Source organism: Trichechus manatus, unplaced genomic scaffold (genome assembly GCF_000243295.1).
Source record: "Trichechus manatus latirostris isolate Lorelei unplaced genomic scaffold, TriManLat1.0 scaffold00081, whole genome shotgun sequence".
Taxonomy (NCBI): Eukaryota; Metazoa; Chordata; class Mammalia; order Sirenia; family Trichechidae; genus Trichechus; species Trichechus manatus.
Window position 1 is genome coordinate 3,678,289 of NW_004444017.1, and position 21,189 is coordinate 3,699,477.

Consider the following 21,189-nt stretch of genomic DNA (forward strand, 5'->3'; position numbering starts at 1 on the left):
CACTAGTACACATATTGTTTTATGACATTGGTTAACAACCCCATGACATGTCAACCCTCTCCCTTCTCGGCCTTTTTTTTTTCTTTTGGTGAAAATATACATAGCCAAAGATACACCATTTCAAAAATTTCTACGTGCACAGTTCAGTGACATTGACTATGCTCTTCCAATTGTGCTGCTATTCTCACTTTAGATGGTTTACAGAACAAAACAGTTTCTCATTAAACAGTTAGTACACTTGTTGCCCTATGACAATGGTTAACAACTCCACTACATGTCAACTCTGTCCTTACTCAACCTTGGGTTCCCTATCACCAGTTTTCCTGTCCCCTTCTGCCTTCTAGCCCTTGTCCCTGGACAATCCCCGGCTGAACGGTGAACCTCGGAAGTGACTTCACCACTGAGCTAGAAGGGGTCTGGAGGCCATACTCTTGAGGTTTTTCCAGTCTCTTTCAGGCCAGTAAATCTGGTCTTTTTTGTGTGTGTTAGAATTCTGTTCTACATCCTTCTCCAGCTCTGTCCAGAACCCTCTATTGTGATCCCGGTCAGAGCAGTGAGTGGTGGTAGCCGGGCACCATCTTGCTGTACTGGACTCAGTCTGGTGGAGGCCTTGGTAGCTGTGGTCCATTAGTCTTTTGGACTCATCTTTTCCTTGTATCGGCTGTAGAATTTTTGACTGGGTGACTGACGACTTAGCTAGAGTTAACATTTCCCAATCCTCCTTGCACTCAGTTATGGCCATATAACCAAGTTCTGACTAATGAGAAGCTAGCAGGAATGACTGTGCCCTTAAAAGGAAGGTGCATGCCTTCTCTATTTCTTCTTTCCTTCTTCCCTCATCCTTCTTTGCCTAGTTGGAATGTGGACATTGTGGTAAGCCATTTTCAACAATGTGTATAAGGCAACTATCCCAAGAGCAAAGAAACAAACTAGAAGGAGCTTGGGCCCTAACATTGTGGAGCCACTATATTATCCCTAGACTGTTTGCACTCAGATTGTTACACACAAGAGAAAAATAAACTTCCATCTTGTCTAAGTCTTTATTATTTAGGGTCTTTTTATAGCAGCCAAACTTGAAGCCTAACTAACACAACCCCCTTTAGGGTGTCAGGGCAGTTACAACCTCTCCTTTTCTGAGACTTTCTCCTGCTCACCTAGAGGGGTAGCCTACTGACATTTATATATTCCGTGAGTGCCTGCTTATCTGGTTGTGACTGAGTGGACTAGTGGTAGGTGTCTCATCCAAGCAGGGCCAGTCAGATTCTCTCTCCCATGAATTTGGGAAAACGAGATTTATTATTGCTATTCAACTTCTGCTGATTACATGAACCAAGATCCATAACAAGAAGAAGAAATGAAGGGCCAGGCAGCCTGAGACAGGCAGTGGGAAAGAAGCTGCTAGTTGGTATGGGCTTTCTAGCTTCTGGTTCCAGGCCCTTGTGGGACCTCCCCTATCTCCCTGCTTGTAGTTCCTGGGAGATACCCTGCCTGAAACCTTATAATAAATTTCCCCTTTTGGATTTAAATTTACTTCTGTTCCCTGTAACCAAAACACGTCAAAGTCTCTTCTGACCCTTATAAAAAGGATCTGTGTATCCTTGCAGGCCAGGGACCTATGCTTCTGCAGCATGCCCCTTGAACACACTGGATTCTCCCCATCAGAGCAACGATAGAAGGATCTGAGATGAACTAAATGGATTGATAGTGATGACCTGCTTGATTGGTTGATGGATCAACTTATGGATTTCCCAAGGGATACTAAGCAGGCCTCATGGAATCATAGAACCAGAGGTGAAAGGGACACAAGGCATCAGGTAGAGTGTGCCCAAAGCCACCCAGACCCCAGATTCCCCAGGCTCACTCCCTCTCTCCTGCCACCCCTGGCTGGCTGGATTTGGGTGGGGGTGGGGGGTGCTCTAAGATACAAGGAATAGTTCCCACATGGTAATGAGCAAACTTCCTACTGACAGTATGCCAAACTTGTCATTTCTATGGCTCCTAGGAAAAATGCAAAATGACCCTTTTCTCCTTTTTCTGAATCATTCTCACTAATCTTAAATCTCACCATATTTTTAAGAATAAATAGCTTTTCTTCTGTGGAAGGAAAAATAATTGTACTTCTATGATGTGCCACTATTCATGCGCCATTTTATTAAAACCCTCTAAGAGCCCATTTTCCAGAATAGGAAACTGAGGTTGAGAAAGTATAATCAACTTGCCCAAGACACACAGCTAGGAAGAATGGTACTAGAAAAGAAATCCAGGCTGGTCTGGCTTTAAACCCTGTCTCTTATACAATATCATATATTGTATAACTATACAATACTATATATTGTATAACTATACAATATCGTATATTGTATAACTATACAATATCATATATTGTATTATATACTGAAGAAGATCCATCCTTTTGGATCCTTTTTACCTTTGCTCTCCAGCCTTCTCCATGGGCACCTGTTCAGCAGGACTTTATTTGGGTCTGTCGGTGCTGGGCAGTGAGAACCAGGGATGGGGTTGGGGGAGGGGTATGTGCCCTGTGGTGCCCGTGGGAGGCTCAGCAGATGGCACTCTTCCCTCACACTCATGCCCTCTTATTTCCTCCTCTGGGGCCAGCCCTCCCTCACTCTCTCGGCCTAAACCTGCGTTTCCCACTTGCCTCTGGCCAAGCCTCCCTCCTCCATCCCTAGGCATTCTTTATACCTGGGGCCTAACATGATTCCTGCCTCTTTCTTGCTCTCAACAAAGGGCATCTTGGTTATTCCTCCTGAGTATTTACTTCCTCAGAGAAGTCATATGGTTAGCTCGTTTTTTCCTCAGAGACGGAAACAAAGGCCTCACGCCTCAGAGTTCAGCCTGCCTGCTTTTTGGGTTGTGTCTGCACCCAGAGCTGAGTGTCTGTCTAGCTCAGATTCCCAGAGGCCTTAAGGGCAGGACTCTGTCTTAACACGCTGGGTGGCGTGCATTGTCAGCGTTCTATGAAAAACAAACAGCTGTCATGCAAAGACAAGAAAACTGACTGGGTTGGGGAGGCTGTGGTCCTGAGCCCAAAAGACATAAGGTTGAGGTCCTGACCTCTTCCATTTAGCATACATGCTCATGTCCCTGACCCATAGAGGCCATGCTGGGACTCCAGGAAGATTCTGCACTTCCATGGTCTCACTGAAGAATCAGGGCTGAGCAATTTGTGTGAATGTGTAAAGGTGGGGTAGGGGGAGCCCTGATTTCATTGTGGATTATAGAATAATAATCTATAGCAATCTCTCACTTCTGGTAAATGAGTGATTCTCAAAGGAGAAATGCAGGCCCCACTAAGAAGCTATATCAGAGTCTCAGGGGTCAGGATGATAAATGGAAAAGATTTATATTTATCAAAGGGAGCATGACTTCTTTTTCTTTTTTAATGGACTGGCTCAACCCGTGCAAAGTCTATCTGCTTCCCATTCTTTTCTCTACTTGAAGAAATTCTACTTACCCTTCAAAGGTAGGCTCAACTGTCATGCCCCTTGGGAAGCCTTCCTCAGCCCCCATAGGCTAAATTTATCCCTCTTTTTCAGTTCTCCAAAAGCATTTGTTTCATTCCACTAGCATAGCATGTATCGTGGGGTATTACAGAGGGTTATGTGTGAGATTGTCACCCCGGGATGCACGCTTCTGAAGCACAGGAAATGTGCCTCACAGACTTCATCCACCCATTTAAGGACAAACTGACAGGCAAGAGAAGATTCTGTTGATTGGCGCAGAGGTGGTGGAGATGTATGAAGCATGTGGGAAAAAGGGACTAAAGAGACGTGAGGAATACTCTTACAGTGAAAGCTGTGACAGCCAGAACTCGATGGGACTGCCTTGTTTTTCCTGGTCTCACACGTTTTCTGCTTTTTACAGGGTGCTGTCTTAGCACTTTTCTATGGCTTCTTTTAGTGGAAAATATTTGAGTTTTCCTTCTCTGACAGGTTTCCACCTTACACAGGTTCCAGCTTTCACAGGTTTTACTATATAGCACAGGGGATTTTATCTAGGGTGAGGGGCTGCAGAAAGGAGTATGTTTAATTGACCAGAGGTAAACTGATTAGAAAAAGCTAATGAGAATTTGTTGGGACAGAGGAAGTTCTTAGAAAAATAAAGAACTGGTTTGGGGAAATTTCCGAGTATGGAAAACCAGGGCAGCGTTGTCATTCCCAGTGGTTGCTTGGCCTGGATTTGAGACAGTCCTAGAGACAGAAAGACTCTTGCCTTCTCAGCGACTGGGGCAGGTGAGGAGTAGAAGCTAGAGGAGGAATGAAGGAAACAAAGGCAATGTTGAGAACCTGCTCGTGGGGATATACTGCACCAAGCTGCGCTGAGTAACCAGATTGTTTACCTATAAAATGCTAATCTCTCTGTGGCTTATGCCTCAAGATTCTTGCATTCTGCTGATTAATTACGGATCTTGCTAAAGAGGAGAGGAATGTGCGTAGGCCCAGGGCTTTGGTCTTTGGAGGACACACGTCTGGATCCTTGGGTGGTGGAAGCAATAAGTTTTCAGGGATGGAATGCCAGGAAATTATCTGTGTGGGGTGTTCTCTTCATTACAGTGAAAAATGCCTTGGTCCCAGGGACAGTGGCAATGACAGTGTTACAGGTTGCACAGCATCGCCAGGAACCCTGTTTCTGCCCCACTCTCCAAACTCTCCAAACAGGAAGGAAGCCAAGATGCCAAGAACAAGGACTTCTTGACTATGAAATGGGCCTGTCTATCAACTTGTAAGTTAGAAGCAAAGCTTCTGAATCTGTAAGGAAACTGATGAGTGCTCTCCTTTCTCATACCTTTAAGACTGGTCCAAAATGGGCATGCTTCCATATGATATCCTCTTATGTGATCTAATTCTGGAGACAAGAATGCCTAGTTAAGCCAATAAAGGATTAAACATTATCTGCCAAAATAAGCTCTGCAAATCTGGGGTACCCACAGTGTTAAAGTTGCCTCCATTTCATTAAAAGACAGTGTGGTCACCCCCTGTTGTTGTCCTAGGCCCCCTAGCCTAAGCAAGGCAGTTGTAATGAAGCAGGGTCATGCAAACAGAACATTAGAGGAAAGACACTGGGGAAGAAGGTATAGCATTCAGAGCACACTGTCCCTGGCAAAGGCTTCCCAGGGCTCTCCTTTCCCAATTAAAGCCTTAGCCCTGTACTGAGAAACCCTTTTTCTCAGCCTGCCTCTCTCTGTGTTCACCACCTGAACATTCCTTCTGCCTCCAGGACCTGTCTTCACGACAGCTGATGAGGCAAGTATCCTGGCCAAAACACAACAATTTACATCCTCTCTCCTCCTGGGTTTATAATTAGGGGGTGTCTGTAAAACTCTCAAGCTCCTCAGGATAAAAGGCCCAGTCTGGTCCCTGTGCTTTTTCTCACGGTTCCCTGAGCTCTCAAAGGTGGTGATTGTAGGCAGAGGCTCACACAGCCAAGAGCGGCAGCTCCCACCAAGGCCCTCAGCCAGGCTCTTAGGGTGTCCTTGCCCCTGGGCCCCCAGGCCCTGGTGTGTCAGATGGCCATGGCATTGGCATGTTTTCTGTTCTTTGCTCATTTGCCAGGATGTTCTGATTTCCTCACCTCAGCTCTCTTTGTTTAGCCACAGAGGTTGGGCAACTACTGTTGGGCAGCAGGGTCAGGTTGCTCCCTAGGAAAGGGTTTCTCCTTCACAAGTCTATCTGAGGCTAGTCCTTATTTTACAGAAGGTCTTGGTCATCCCAAACCCTGGGCCTTTGCCCTGACACTCTGGTTCCATATGACGAAAGACTACTTTCTCTGGGCATTGCCGTTCAAAGATCTCATGCACAAATACCTACGTATATTCCTGGCTCCCATATGGAGGCAATATTGTACACTTGTTAGGACTGCAGGCTTTGGGGTTACTCGCCTTGAGCCTGAATCCTGGATCTGCCACCTGCTAGCTGCCTGACCTCGAGCAAGTTACCTAATCCCCTTGTAAAATGAGTTTCAGAATCGTTCCTATTTTACAGAGGTGTTGTAAGGATTAAATAAGAATTTGTTTAAGGTGGCTGGCATTTGGTAAGTGCAAGTAAAGTAGTTTTATTTTGTGAGAAATGTCAACTATAGCGCCATCGTCACCCTGTGCTTTCAGATCAGCAAGCCTTCCTTGGATAGACAAATAACTTTTCATGCCTAATCCAGTGCCTTTTCTGCCTCAGAGCAGTTAGACTTTCTCACTGGGCCTAGGGGACAATAGATAAAGTTAAAAGAGAGGTACCTGGAGTTCACCTGATCTACTCGTCTTTCTCCAGTCAGGACCATGGTGTGGGTGTCAAATGGTCTTGTTTCATCTTCTTAAGGATCATATCCTTTGCCTTTTCTCAATTAAGGGATGATTACGCAGTTTACCTTGATCACCATTTTCAAAGGCTTTTTCCTTCTAGAGAGAAGAATTACACTCAGCTACATTGCGGTGGGGAGCCTCAATCCACGGGCAGGGCATGACCTGAGTGGAGAGCTTGCAGCCTGAGTCCTCTCATTCCCACTGTATTTTCATCACAGCCTCAGTCCACAGCAGTGCATGTGGGAGAGACTGCAGCCTGAGTCCTCTCACTCCCACTGTATTTTCATCACAGCATTCCCAAATGAGAGGGCCCTGGGCTTCATGAAGGAAACTTGGAGTCAAGGATCTCAAAGAGGGATCCCTTGTCCTGCCTATCTCTGGATAAGAGCTATGGAGTGAGAAAAGGAAGGGAAAGGGGCCAAAAACAGGGCACTCAGTTCTCTTTTTCAAGGCCTTGATGGGCAAAAGATCCTACCTCCCTTCCCAGTCCCTCTCTCGCCTACGGAAATTATCAGAAGAAAGAACAAAGCAGGCTGGAAATGGCCCAATAACCTCTTCCCTCACAATCTTCTCTGTTTTCTCTGTCTCTTGCTTGTGGGAAGAAATAGAATGGGTGCTATAGTGTCCCTTTGCAAAACACATCTTTAAGTTCTTGGTTCAACAACTCCAGAACAGAGTTTGCATATTATTTGGATATACTTTGTGTCTTAGTCATCTAGTGCTGCTATAACAGAGATACCACAAGTGGATGTTTTCAACAAAGAGAAGTCCATTCTCTCACAATCCAGTAGGCTACAAGTCCAAATTCAGGGCCTCAGTTCCAGGGGAATGCTTTCTCCATTGGCTCTGGAGGAAGGTCTGTGTCATCAAACTTCCTTTGGTCTGGGAGCATCTCAGCGCAGGAACCTCAGGTCCAAAGACACGCTCTGCTCCTGGCGCTGCTTTCTTGGTGGTGTGAGGTTCCCATGTAACTCTGCTCGCTTCTCTCTTTTATATCTCAAAAGAGATTGCATTAAGACACTATCTAATCTTGTCAACCTCATCAGTATAACCTCATCACAGTGATATAATTTACAACACATAAGGAGATCACATATAATCTCATCATAGTGATAGAGTTTACAACACATAAGGAAATCACATCAGATTACACAATCATACAACACTGGGAATCATGACCCAGCCAAGCTGACAGATATTTTGGAGGGACACAACTCAATCCATGACACTTTGTATATTATTGAGATCATCCTGTCAAATGCTCACATTGAGTGATAAAGTAAGCACCTTTAAAAGGGTGTGCATTTCTTCCTGGCTGCTAAGTCTCTATGATTTCTTTTTAGGACATAGTACCTTCACTAGTGCTCTACTTTATCATTTTGATTGGGTAATTTAGGTAAATCTCATCTGTTCTATGAGAATAATACTGCCTGTCTTCTACACAGGGTTGCTGTGAAGATTTTAAAAAGAGATAATAGATGTAAAATCATTTCATAAGCTGTAGAAAATGAGAAAAAATTTCAGGTATTGTTATTCTCATTAAATTTTTCAGTGAGTAGTAGTACTCTGGTAATCTGAAAGGGATAAAGCACTTTCCAAAGGAGATAATCTAATTTGTTTATTTAATGTTAAACTGCATAAAAGTCACCCCACATATTTCCTCAGTTTTCCAGGGTGCTGAATGGCGGCAACCCTGTTCTGTCAATACGATTATCTCAACTTGTGGGAGCTCCTGGTTGGACAGAACCAAGGTTCAGTCCTGACGGCAGTATGTGGTTAAAAGTCCTGTGGGAAGTCAGTAGGTGCAGGGGTGGGTGGGGCAGAGAAGGCAGTATACTGTTCTTGAACCCCAGAACCCATAATGTTAGTACAGGAAGGGACTTAGTGGCCAATGATGTCCAATCCTACCATTTTACAGATGAAGAAACTGAGGTTCAGAGAGGTTCATAACTTGCTCAAGATACTTACTAGGTTTCAGTTAGCTGTCTGGGCTGACCTAGTGAAGGTCAGACAGCTCCTTGGCCCAAGGGCCTGCTCAGTCATAATACCAGAACACTGGACTCTGGGGAGACAGCGATGTTAGATCAGGAGCTGAATTGCCTCTTACCCCAGACGTTTTGTCTCAGTCTGCAGAGAAAAGGAGGCTTTCAGCCTCCCCAGGTAGCAAAAGGCAAACACACTTTGTTAATAGGAGCCCTTGAGAAAGTGACAAGAGTGGAGAAAAGCACTGCAAACACCTCCCTCCAACTCTTGCCTTTAACCCCTTGCCTGGATTCAGATGGTTTTCAAAGCCTGAGCTGCCAAAGCCCTGAGTAGTCTCTCAGAGCCCCATAAGAGCCCTGCTCAGGTACAGAGAAACTGGTCTCAAATCTCTCAAACAGAGCCACGTGGGCCCCAACAGGCAAAAGATTCTCAGAAAGGGCAGGTTTCCTCCTGAAAGGGCAGCAAAAACAAGCCCCAGCACTTTCAAAGGTCATGAATCTTGTGGGGAATTAGATGGAGAGGAGGGGACTAGAAATTTCTCTTGAAAGGAGCAGTAGCCAGAATGAATGGTTCAGGAGGGAAGACATTTTTTCTCAGAACTACTGGGTTTAATTCAGCAAGTATCCTTTAGGAACCTATCATGTGTCCAGTCCTGAGCGGTCACATTGGGTAGGTGATACAGAATACGTTAACGACTTAGCCCCTGCTTTCAAGTGTCTTGCTGGGGATATGAGACTCACACATGAATCAGAAGAGAGAAAAGTCAGAAGCTATGTTAAAGGCCAAAGAGAAAGTCTCCAGAAGGAGTGAGGAAAATCAGTGTGGATTCATGTAGTTCTGAAGGGCTTCATGAGGTAGGGAAATCTTCACATAGGGCTATAGTCTTTAGTTAGTGGGTAAGCTGAGGAGGGAGCATTTCAGGAGAGAACAGCCTGAGCAGAGGTGGGAAAGATCATAGGCACTCATTTTTAAGTGTACAATTCAATGACACTAATTACATTCACAAGGTTGTGCAATCATCACCACTATTTATTTCCAAAACCTTTTCATCACCCCAAACAGAAACTCAGTACCCCTTAAGCAATAACTCCCCATCGTTTCCTCCTCCCAGCCTCTGATGATCTCTATGTATTTGCCTATTCTGGCTATTTTGTGTAAGTGGGATTCTTTCAATATTTGTCCCTTTGCGTCTAAATGAATCAACATCTGTTGATTCTACCTTTTGTAATTGAGAACAATGCTGCCTGTAATTTTAAAAATACATATTAAAAGAGTTATTGAATGCACTTTTGTTCAGTGTGCAGTTTTTCATTCATAGTACTGAAAATACAATTACAATTACTCGAAGGAATCCAAAAATGTTTTTGAAGTTTTAAAGAGATACTCAAACTTGTAAAGTTTGGCTACCACTGGATCAGATGAAGGACATACTCAACCTTTCCTGGACCATCGCTCCTAGTTCCAGCCTGACAAACAAGCATCCTTCCCCTTCTAGCCTCAATTCCCTTCCTGAACAAACAGTACCTACTAGAATATGTTCTCTTGTAGCAGTGAAGACAAAACGGAAGGACGACAGATAAGAGCAGTGTTTCTTGAGAAGGGGACGACAGCTTTCATAAGACCATCTGGAAAATCCTCAGGACTCTATCCATGTGAAGGCCTTTTTAAAAAAGTGACCTGTCACTTTACCTGTACTGGTCATTGTTTCCCACTCCACACGTTTGCAGCACACAGGAAGTGGGAGAAGTTGGCATGTCCTTCAAATTCCCCTGACATCCAGTTGCCACCTTCATCCTCTAGAAAAGTGTTGTTTTAACTTTCCAGGAGGTCACAGCCCCCTTAAGAATCTGATAAAGGTTATGGATACTCTCCCCAGAAAAAAATGCATTACATATACACGTACGTACACATGGAATTTGTATACACAATTTCTATGGGTTCATCATCTTCTGAATTCACTATGGACCTCCTTGGGGATTTATAAACCCTGGGTTAGGAACTTCTAGTCTTGTGTGGATTGCTTTCAGTAAGTTTAAATTTATATTCTCTTAATTTTTCATAGATTGGTGCTTGCGCATGTCTATGTATTCCATTTCCCAAATCGCTGTTGTTGTAGGCTTCTTAGATTTTCGATCAGAAAAAGGCTGCATGTTCTATGGTACAGCATTAACAAAGGTAGACTTCACCACAAGGCTGGGTTCTCTGGGTAGAGGGGCTGAGGTGTATAAACCCAAGATAGTAGCTAAGGAACGGAGTCTGAGAGTCAAGAATATCCTCCTGACAGTGCTATTTTATAAGTTTCTATCCTAGGAACTGTGGGCTGGCAAATCTGTAGTCCTTGAAGTGGAAAGCTGCTCCACCTCTGGGAAGAATCTCCCAGCTCCCACACCCCCTCCCACCCGCCCACTGATGCAGCTCTCTTTTCGCCTTTCATCATATGTGGAGCACCTTTTCCTATGGCTCACTCTCCTGCCAAAGCAGCCCGCTCAGCTAATCAGTGCTGTGAGCCTCTGAGTCAATCAGGCAACATCAGCGAAGGTTTTTTTCCCATCTATACACAACATCACTCTTCACATAATCCAAACTCTGAATCTAAAAAAGCCCAGGGATTATTTTCCAACTTGAGCCCAAGCTCAGTTAGCCCAAGAGCATCCATCCTTGGATTTAGTTTGCATCCAACCATGTGCCCTGGAATAGTGAGAGGGACTCTGGAGGAGCTCCAGAGAAAATCAACAGGTCTACCAGTGAGAGTCCAGGCTGATCGGCTCTGCTAGAGTGCGACAGTTTGCATCAAGCAAAGGAGGTAAATTACCCAAATGCCAGGATGTTGAGCAATATTTCAAAGAATGAAATTCATTGCAATTACAGCCCTTCCTCTACCCTCACCCTGAACTCTATGTTCCGTCCTTTTCCTCTACAATGTACCATGCAAATGATTCATTGTTCTTTATAATTTTACTCTTCTGGATTCAATTCTATCTCAGCTCTCTTGGACCCTAAACCTATGGTTGTCTAGATGTCTTTACAGGTTGAGCAAAGGTGCGAACACTTTGAAGGAAGATTGCCAGGGGAAGGCCCTACATGTTCAAATTCCTCCACTTATTTTATTCCTTGATTTTAAAAATTCATTTATGCAGTAAATAATGATGGAGTTCTAATTAAGTTAGGGTATTAGGATATGGGGAATATGAGGGAATATAAAGATATACTAGGATACTAAGATATGGGGAAATATAAGAATGAGTGAGATTTGGAGTTACTGTTAAGGAGCTTGCTGTCCAGTAGAGAAAAGAAGACATATAAATGAATCATGATACATGGTAAATATTTTCCCTAACTTAATAACTGTCTGCCACATATTAGGTGCTCTATACATCTTTGATGAATATTTTAGAAGACCAAAGAAGGCTTCATAGAAGATGTGGCATTTAAGTTGGATATTGAAGAATGGAGATGGAGATGCAAAAATGGGGAAAAGGCATTCTAGGTGGAAGGGATGGTATGAAAAAAGACATAAACAGTAGGGGTGGGCCTATATGCACATTAGCAAATAGTTCTATTCAGCAAAAATATAGGGATGGTGAGTAGAGAGACAGAAGTTTGAAAAGCTAGGGTGGAGTCAACCAGCAGAGGGCCTGGAATGTCAGGCTTAAGAGTAGTTTGGAATTTCTTGGGGGATCACTGAAGTTTTTTGAGCAGAGGAGTTCCTGATGATCATAGCTGCATCTTAGATTAATTTGGGAGTTCTGTAAAGCATAGATTAGAGAGGAAGTTTAAAAAAAAAAAGGATTGGTTATGACCGTGGGAAGGGTCATCATTTAGAGGTGGGGATTTCTATAGGGGCCTTTTCTACCAAGCAACCTCTGGTCAACTAAGCCAAAAGTGACCTTGACTTCTTTCTTGATGGTACTCACTGTCTGCACCTCTTATGGGGAGCAGTACACTGTAGTTGTTAGAGCAGACTTTGAGGTCAAGCCTGGGTGTAAATGACAGCTCTGCTACAAACTAACATCTCAGAGTTTTATCCATCATGTATAAAGTGGGAATAATTACACTCAGATTTTTTATAAAGATTAAATGGGATAAAGTCTATTAAAATATTTAGTACAGAGGCAAAGGGTAAGCAATCAATAAATGGTTGATGTGATAATCATTATCATATGATACATGCTGTAGATATGTGTGTATAGAGGTAGAATCATCTCTACTAGATAGGTTATAAACTAATAGAGGGCAGGAAACCACTTTATTTTTTATTTCTTTCTCAGTGCTTATACTGCTTCTTGTACCAAGTAGACAATCAATGAATATAAAAGAAATAGACAGCACAATAAGTGAGTGATTAGGCTGTGAGCAAGATATTCATGAACTATAGGGGAATCTGTCACCTTGAATGAGGACCGATACTTCCTTTTTTCAAATTGCTCCCTGTTCTCAGAAGTAGAATCACTATAACTTGATGGATATGGTGAGAAGTACTGAGGGATGCTGGAGGTATATTTAGGGATGAGATGAGTCTGTTGTCAAGACAGGACATAAAGTTCTAGTTCCAGACAATGTTTGGGACTCACTAGTCCCGGTAAGCATTAATCTGAGGTCACCTAAGGCCTCTGGGCTGGTTCTGAATGAACCTGTGTCCAGAGTGTGAAGAGGTAGCCATATAAAACCCTCCTAATATCTAGTTGGCTGCCTTCATGGCAACCTTGGCCTGGGCCTGGAGAAAAAGCTAGGTTAGCAAAGAGGCTGTGTGAGCGAGGAGACAGTACATAGCAATATTTGGGTCCCTGGACTCTTGGTCTCTGTTCTCAATTCTATTGCTCCAGAAATAAGAAGCTGTGGACAATCCCCTTTCTCTGGTGCAGACTGTGTTAATCAAGGCATCACTGAACATTGACTGCGAACCTACTACTTACAATACCTCCTACCTACAAAGGCAGTGATGCACGAAGTGCTGCAGGGACTATGAGGAAGGATGAGATGAGGCACCTGCCATCAAAGAGTTTCACTTTAGTTGGAGAGAAAAAGTGAATCACAGAAATATGGCACACAGGTTCAGAGTGTAAACAATGGAAAGAGGCTGCCTGGTTCAAAAACTGGCTTTCTTACTTGCTAGCTGACATTGGGAGATTAAGGTTAAGACCTTTTCTTCACCTTAGTTTTCTTATCTTTAAAGTAGGAATAATAATAGTATTTACCTTATAAGGGTACTATTATAAAATAATCCATGTAGGCACTTCATAGAGTACTGTACATAGGAAGCACTCAATAATTGTTGGACTTCCTGGGTGGTACAGTTAACACCTTCAGCTGCTAACCGAAAGGTTGAAGGTCTGAGTTCATTCAGAGGCACCTCAGAAGAAAGGGCTTGTCATCTAATTCTGAAAAATCAGCCACTGAAAACCCTACAGAGCACAGTTCTACTCTGACACACATGGGGTTGCCATGAGTCAGAACTGACTCAGCAACAACTGGTAGTGGTGGTGGTAGTGAATTATTATTATTGAGTTAAACAATAACATTAGACCTGAAAAGCAACATATGACAATAAGGAATTTTCTAGGCCATCTCTTTAGATTTTAAACTTCTTGATAGAAGAAGATCCTTTTACTTTTATAGCCTCTCCAACACCCAGCCCCAGTGTCTTGCAATCAAATAGGTGCTCAAAATTTGATAATTAAGTACATTCCTAATTTCCAAATGAATGGAATAGAAAACTAGGAAACTCAGGGTGGCAAGACTGGTGTGAGCTGGGCAGTCAGGGCAGGATTTGTGGAGAAGGTAAGACTGAGATGGACCATGATAAATTGATAGATTTGGCTAGGAGTTAGAGGATTCTGATTATAAAAGCCTAAAATAGGCTAGGGGCTCAAGAGGGGCAGGGGCAGACTTGGTGGGCACAGCTGAGACACACCACGTGCACAGTAAGGAGACATCATGTGCTCAGAGCCTGGGCTCTGAATGTGGGGCAGGGGGACAGGGCTAGAGGTGGAGACAGAATCCCCTGGGGGCAGACTCTGAGCCCAGCGACAGTAGTCTATCAGCTTCAGCTGCTCAAGAGGCCCTCGCCAAAATCTCAGTCTGCAGGGCCAAGTCCTGTCTGTCCTCCCGCTTCCTCTTTCACATCCAGCGCCAACTGGGAGGCCTGGTGGGGGAAGGGAACATGGCCATGGGGCAGGTCAATCACTAAGCCAGGGAGCTAGAGTCCAAAGATCAAGGCTAAGCATGTCAGAGGCCTGCATGATCCCTCCATAGCTTTATTTGATCCTTGGGCTGAGCTGAGATACTACTCTGGGTGGAGAAGGGGCCAGGTGTCCCCAAGTTCTGACAGGCCTCTCTGTCATGACACCTTTTAACAAGGGAAAAAAAGTGTGCAGTTTTTTGTTTTTTGTTTTTTTTCCTTTTTGAATACTCTGGAAGTCTGTGAGGATTCTTCCCCTCCCAGCGGGTAGGAGCCAGGTCTTTCCTTTCCTCTGTATGTCCTAATAGCATCACTTAGAGTGAGTGTTCGGCACACAATGGACGCGCTGCCTGTCTGTGGTGGAGAATGATCAACATAACAGCTACTAGCATTTCACCATTTTACAGGCAAAGAAAGCAAGAACATAATCCTGGTAATGCTTATATGATATGCTCCAGACCCTATTCTACACATTTTACCTGTACGAACTCATTGAATCCTCACAGCAGTCCTATGAGATGGGTGCTGTTATTATCCCCATTTTACATATGGGAAAACTGAGGCATGAAGGTTGAGGATCTTGCCAAAGTTCACAAAACCAGTAAGTAGGTCACACAACTAGTAACCTGGGATTTGAATCTTGTCGGTTTGGCTCCAAAAGCCACTATGCTATGCTACCTACAGAGAGGTCTGATGAGGAGAGAAAGCAGGAACACAACAACCCAGGAATCCTGGCTTCCAGGTCCCTCCACATAACTGACCTCACTGACAGTCTAGTTGATGAAAATGAGAATCTTCAGTCCCCACTTCTCTCCTCCTCAGTTCCTGTCCTCAGGTAACTCTAAGATAAAACAACAACAAAAAAAACCCCGTTGCCGTAGAGTCGATTCTGACTCATAGTGACCCTATAGGACTGTGCAGAACTGCCCCACAGGGTTTCCAAGGAGCAGCTGGTGAATTCGAACTGCCAACCTTTTGGTTAGTAGCTGAGCTCTTAACCCTGCACCACCAGGGTCCCTAAGGTAGCAGAGTGGAATTTTACCAAACCCATCCCAGGTTCCTCCTAAGAAGACAGAATGCACCCCGGACCGCCTGCCTTTAAGGCAATAATTTTTTCCCTTTCTAGAGAAAGTGGTAAACACCTGAAAATAGAGTTTTAGAAAGATAGTGACTCTTCAGTCATAATTATAATTATAGCCACAGTTAGCCACTGTTCTCTATAAGCAGAAAAGCTGCTTCTAAATATAGCCTGCAAAATGCAAATCCCAATGCAGCTTTGCCCTCCCACCCCATCCCGTTCTCTAAAAGGCTGGGTGTGCACGCACTCGCACCCTTGGCTGCAGTCTCCCTTCTGAGAGGCCCCAGCTCAGCCTCATTCCCTCCTGGGCAGGCCATGTGATACTCTCCATCAACCCAAAGTATGTGTTGGAGAAGGAGAGGGGCCACCTTTACGGCTGATGTTCTGGAGAGGAAAGAGCTACTCCTTCAATATGTGCAAGGCACATATTAACAGCGCATTTGAAAACATTTTTAAATGCTTCCAACTGTTGAGTGAGGGAAGGGGCTAAGGCCTCAGGGTCAGGAGGAGAAGAAGGAGAGGGAGTTAAAGTGAAGAGGGCTGTGGGGGAAGACTCAGCAATAGTGCCTGTCACAGACTTGGGACCAAGGTCTTGCCACCTCATTTTCTATTTCTAACCCAGTGCCAGGCACTTGAGTATTGTTGTCCTCAACCTAGCAATTTGGAGACGGCAGTGAGTATGTATATAACAGAACAGGATGCTCTCTGGACAAAAGTTCTGAAAGAAAACCAAAACGGAAGACTCTCCCCACGCCCCCGCTGAACGGTCTTGAATGACCCTTGGGGAATGTTCCGGACAAGCACAGGCATCTGTGAATTTATTCACCTGAGAGTTGCCTCCATCTCCTGATCCCTAGGTTCAGAAATGGAAAATGCAAAGACCCTCCTTGTGTTTTGTGTGCACGTGTACAATGGTTTTGTTTTTTTTTATTGTTGTACTTTAAGTGAAAGTTTACAATTCAAGTTGGTCTCGCATACAAAAATTTACACATACATTGTTATGTGACCCTAATTGCTCTCCTTATACTGTGACAGCACACTCCTCCTTTTAACCCGATTTCCCACCATGTACAGTGTTTTTAAATCACTGATTAACAATCCCTTTCTTTGCTCCCCACCTCATTTTCAGTTAGAAGAAGAAGAAGGTGAAGAAAAAAGCAAAGCACACATGTGTTCCAGAAAACTTTATCTGAAACTCCTGGAAGGCTAGAATTACAGAGTGGGTGGGACGCCAGATTTCTGCAACAACCCTTAGGAGGCGGAGCTTACCGCTCTTTAAAATGAGATTTTTTTCACCACTTCGAAATTATTCCAGAAAGGCATTCAGATGAGAGGGTAACTAGATTGTGAGGAAGCCCAAGATACTTGGTAATAATGCTCAAATTTGGGGAAGTTCAGCTGAAATAGCAATTTGTGGGTGGAATACTAGCAGGGAATTGGCTGCAAAATTAATCATAGATTGGAGGGATGTTGGAGCTGAGGGGGAGGATGAAGTTTGAATTCAGACTCAGGTTATGGAAAAGGATTCAGTAAAGCAGGGAGTGCTGTGTGCTCAGGGTTAAATGTCCTAACCAGCCCCCGGGGTGTCTAAGGAACGACCAGTAAGTAGAATCAGAGATTCCATTCAGCAAAAGCAGACAGGAAAACAAATCTCTTTTCTTTGTTTGTCCTGGTTGAAAATCAAAGACGGTAGCCATTTGAAGGAATTCCAATGTCAGGAGTGTTTAGGTAGGGAAGGGAGGGTAAAAATGCAGCCAGCCTTTTGACCACAGGGGATATCAGCTCAATGGCTCCTCATGTGCCATTCTCCAGCACTGTACTCTGGAATGTTCACCAGGTGTCTGTGTATCTCTCCTGATTCTAGCCCACAGGACACTTCCTGCTTGCCCTCTCTTTTCCTGTGACCCTAAAATGTCAACTGGCAAGGTTCAACATTCCTGTCTGGAACTGAGCAGCTTGAACAGCTTGTGTGAGTCATAGGCGATTTTCAGCTGTCGAGGGAAAACTTTGAAGAGAAAGTACTAGGTCCTGAAGAGGCTTAGCATCTTGAGGAATAGAGGTGGCGGGAGAGGTGGGGAGAAGGCTCTAGAAGTCAACTGCAATGTGCTTCAGCTTTCATGCACTTTCATCAACACAGACAAATTTAAGTTGATCCACTAATAGCCTTAGAAAACGTGACCTTCTGTAAAAACAAGGAAATGAAAATTATAGTCCCGCCTGAAGCTCGGAATCTTTGGAAACATGGCACCACAGTGAGGCAAGCTGGGGAGAGTGCCAACCCAAATCAGAACCAAGAGTGGAAATTTCATGCCATTGGCACAAAAGGTAAGGAACCCTTGTGTCACAGTGGTTAAGAGCTCAGCTGCCAATCTGAAGATCAGCAGTTAGAACCCATCAGCCACTCTTTGGCAGAAACATGTGGCAGTCTGCTTCCGTAATGATTACTGCCTTGGAATCCCTACGGGGCAGTTCTACTCTGTCCTATAGGGTCACTATGAGTCAGAATAGACTCGATAGCAATGGGTTAGCACAAAAGGTTAATGGGCCGGGTTGAACTTTGGCAAGATCTCATACAACCTTAGATCCACTGCATTTTCTGACAATGGATTCCAGTAAGAAGGAATGTGAAATATACCTCAGTCTGACATTGGGCTTGGGGCAAAGATCTACTATCTTCCTTTCCAGGGAAGTCCTGTGAAAATTGAATCAATTCTTTTTCTGTAATACTATATCTAGCATCCTCTGCTAGACCAAGCTATCTAAAACAGTACCCACTCCCCCATTAAAAATAATAATCATCATATCATTTAAGAAACTTAAATGGGTCCCTACTGTCTACTAAAACAAGTACACATTCCTCTGCCTAGTTATTTAAATATCCTCCATAATTTAGCCCCAATTATCCACCTGTGCTCTCCCACACACACCCTTTGCTCTAGTTGTGCTGGCCTTCTCACAGTCCCTAGAATGCTTTCTCATTCCTACCTCTGTGTTTTAATAGCCAGTATTCTTCACCTTCACCCCTGAATTTGGATTTCTCTTCTTTGTCAATTCCAAAAGATCCTACTTTGGAGATTTTGCCAACTAATTCAGTTTTCATCTCTCCCATCTCCAAGTAATTATCAAGTCATTCCTTGATATATATATATATATATATATATATACTGCATACATATACACACACACAGATACACAAACACACATACACATATTTATATATATATGTATATAGGAGCCTGGTGGTGCAATGGTTAAGAGCTCGGCTGCTAACCAAAAGGTCGGCAGTTCGAGTCCACCAGCCATTCCTTGGAAACCCTATGAAGCAGTTCTACTCTGTCCTATAGGGTCACTATGAGTCGGAATCAACTCAACAGCAACGGGTTTGCTTTTTTTTTTTTTAATATATCAATATACATATATATAGAGAGAGAGATAGAGAGATAATTGATTTTGCCTCTCCAACTAGACTGTAAGCCACCATGAATCTTGTTACGGTGCCTAACACAATACTGAACACAACAATTGTGTTCAACAAATAACCGTTGATTAATTACAGTAATTCTTTTATAAGTTAAAGATTAAACATATGTACAAAATCAATCTCCTTCCCATCATGTGAGATTTCAAGACAACATGACTTGTAAGCATGTTAGCTACAGGCAGATTTTTGGGTCCACTATGTTCAGTAACATAGGAAGAAAGTGTAGAGAATGATTGTGCCTAAGATGGTAAGGGGGTGTGGGGGTTCAAAATAGAATAAAATGTTTTCCCAACCCTGACATTTTGAATGCTTATCTGAAAATTAGACGCCTCCAGTATGCTGCACTTTTCCTAGCATTCAAATTCAGGGCACCATAACATCAAATTCCTTTGTGTTTAAGACTTCTCCTCCTCCTCCTCCTTCTTCTCTTTGAGGGAGTGGGTACAAGTATAAAAAAGAGGTTGGAAGAAACTATATACTTCTTAAAATGTAAACAGAGTTTAACCTGAATCCAATCATGAGGAAACAATCAGACAAATCCATATTGCAGGACATTCTCCTGAACGGCTGACCTGCTCTCTTCAAAAATGTCAACATCATCAAAGGAAAAAAAAAAAAAAAGGCAGGGGAAGTAGGGGACTGTTACAAATTAGAAGAGACTTAAGAGACATGACAACCAAATGCGCTGATTAATCCTTGAATTTTTTAAAAAGGGAAAAAGCTATAAAGGGCATAACTGGGTGGACAATTGGGAAAAATGAATATGAACTGTATAACAAAGTTAAATTTCTTAGAAATGATAACGATATTGGGGTTATGTACGAGAATATTCTTCTTTAGAGAAACATGTTTAAGTATTTAGGGATGATGTCTGCAACTTACTTTCAAATAGAAAAAAAAGTGTATCTATAGAAAGAGATAAAGTAAATGCAGCAAAATTGATGAATGTAGGTGAAGACTTTAAGGGTATTTATTGTACTAGTCTTTCTACTTTTCTGTAGTGAAAAATAAAAAGTCAGAGAAAAAAAATGGAACAGTCATTTTGGATCCTGAACAAGCAAGGAAACACTGACTTTCTGTGAATCTGTGAGTAAAATATTGATCTATTTACTACATAGCGTCATCATACTTTACTGAACTCACTCCCCAGAGTTGCCAGAAGGAGCTGGTATGTAATTATTTGGGGGTGAGACTAGATGCTCCTGCCAATAGTGACTCCTCACGGTGTACCCTCCATTCCCTTCTGGGGCCCTGAGTCCAGGGCTTTCTTCTCTGCTCTCCTTCACCACATACAGTTTATGCCACCTGCCTTGACTTCAAGATTTACTGTGTTGTGTTGTTCTTGTTGTGTATCAAGGTTGTACACTCCCAAGGGCAGGGACATGTTTCACTTTTCGTATACCAATCCTTCCTCCCCCAACTCCCCAATCTCATGCTTTATACAGAGCTAATTATATAGTAGGTATCCAGTAAATATTTTTCTATTGATTATTGACTATCTCGTAATTATGGAGAGACAGGCGTGTATGGAAGTATAAGCAGAGTGGTCAAACCAAAAACCTATTGCCATCAAGTCGATTCCGACTCATAGCAACCCTATAGGGCAGACCTGCCCCATAGGGTTTCCAAGGAGTGGCTGGTGGATTCGAACTGCCGACCTTTTGGTTAGCAACTGAGCTCTCAACCACTGTGCCGTCAGGGCTCCATAGAGTGGTCAAGGTTGAGGTCAAAAGGTTTACCCAATTGAGGTCATAAAATACTGCTGGGCCTTGCAGAAGGAATGTCAAGTGCGGGCTTTGCCACAACCTAATTCTCTGTGGCAACCAGGTGTTACTGGCTTGGTAGTGATTAGAGCTTAGGGGTGGGGTAAAAGACATACAGCCTTATAAAAGCTTATGAATACCTAAGCACAGAATGTCCCCAGCTTGGCACTGTGGGGCAACTGCTCTCACAAGGAAGCAGGGCCAAAGGATTGAGGACTTTGAAAAGGGGGGTTCTCATGTTTGCATTCTGGCTCCATGAGCAGAGTCGTTGTGCCTTGCAGGACCTGTACCACTTATGATTCATGGAGAACAACCTGAGCTTCTTTCAGAAAATCGTGGTGAAAACTATCCCCTGCACTGCTTCAGAAGGAAGATGCTGCCCACATGCTG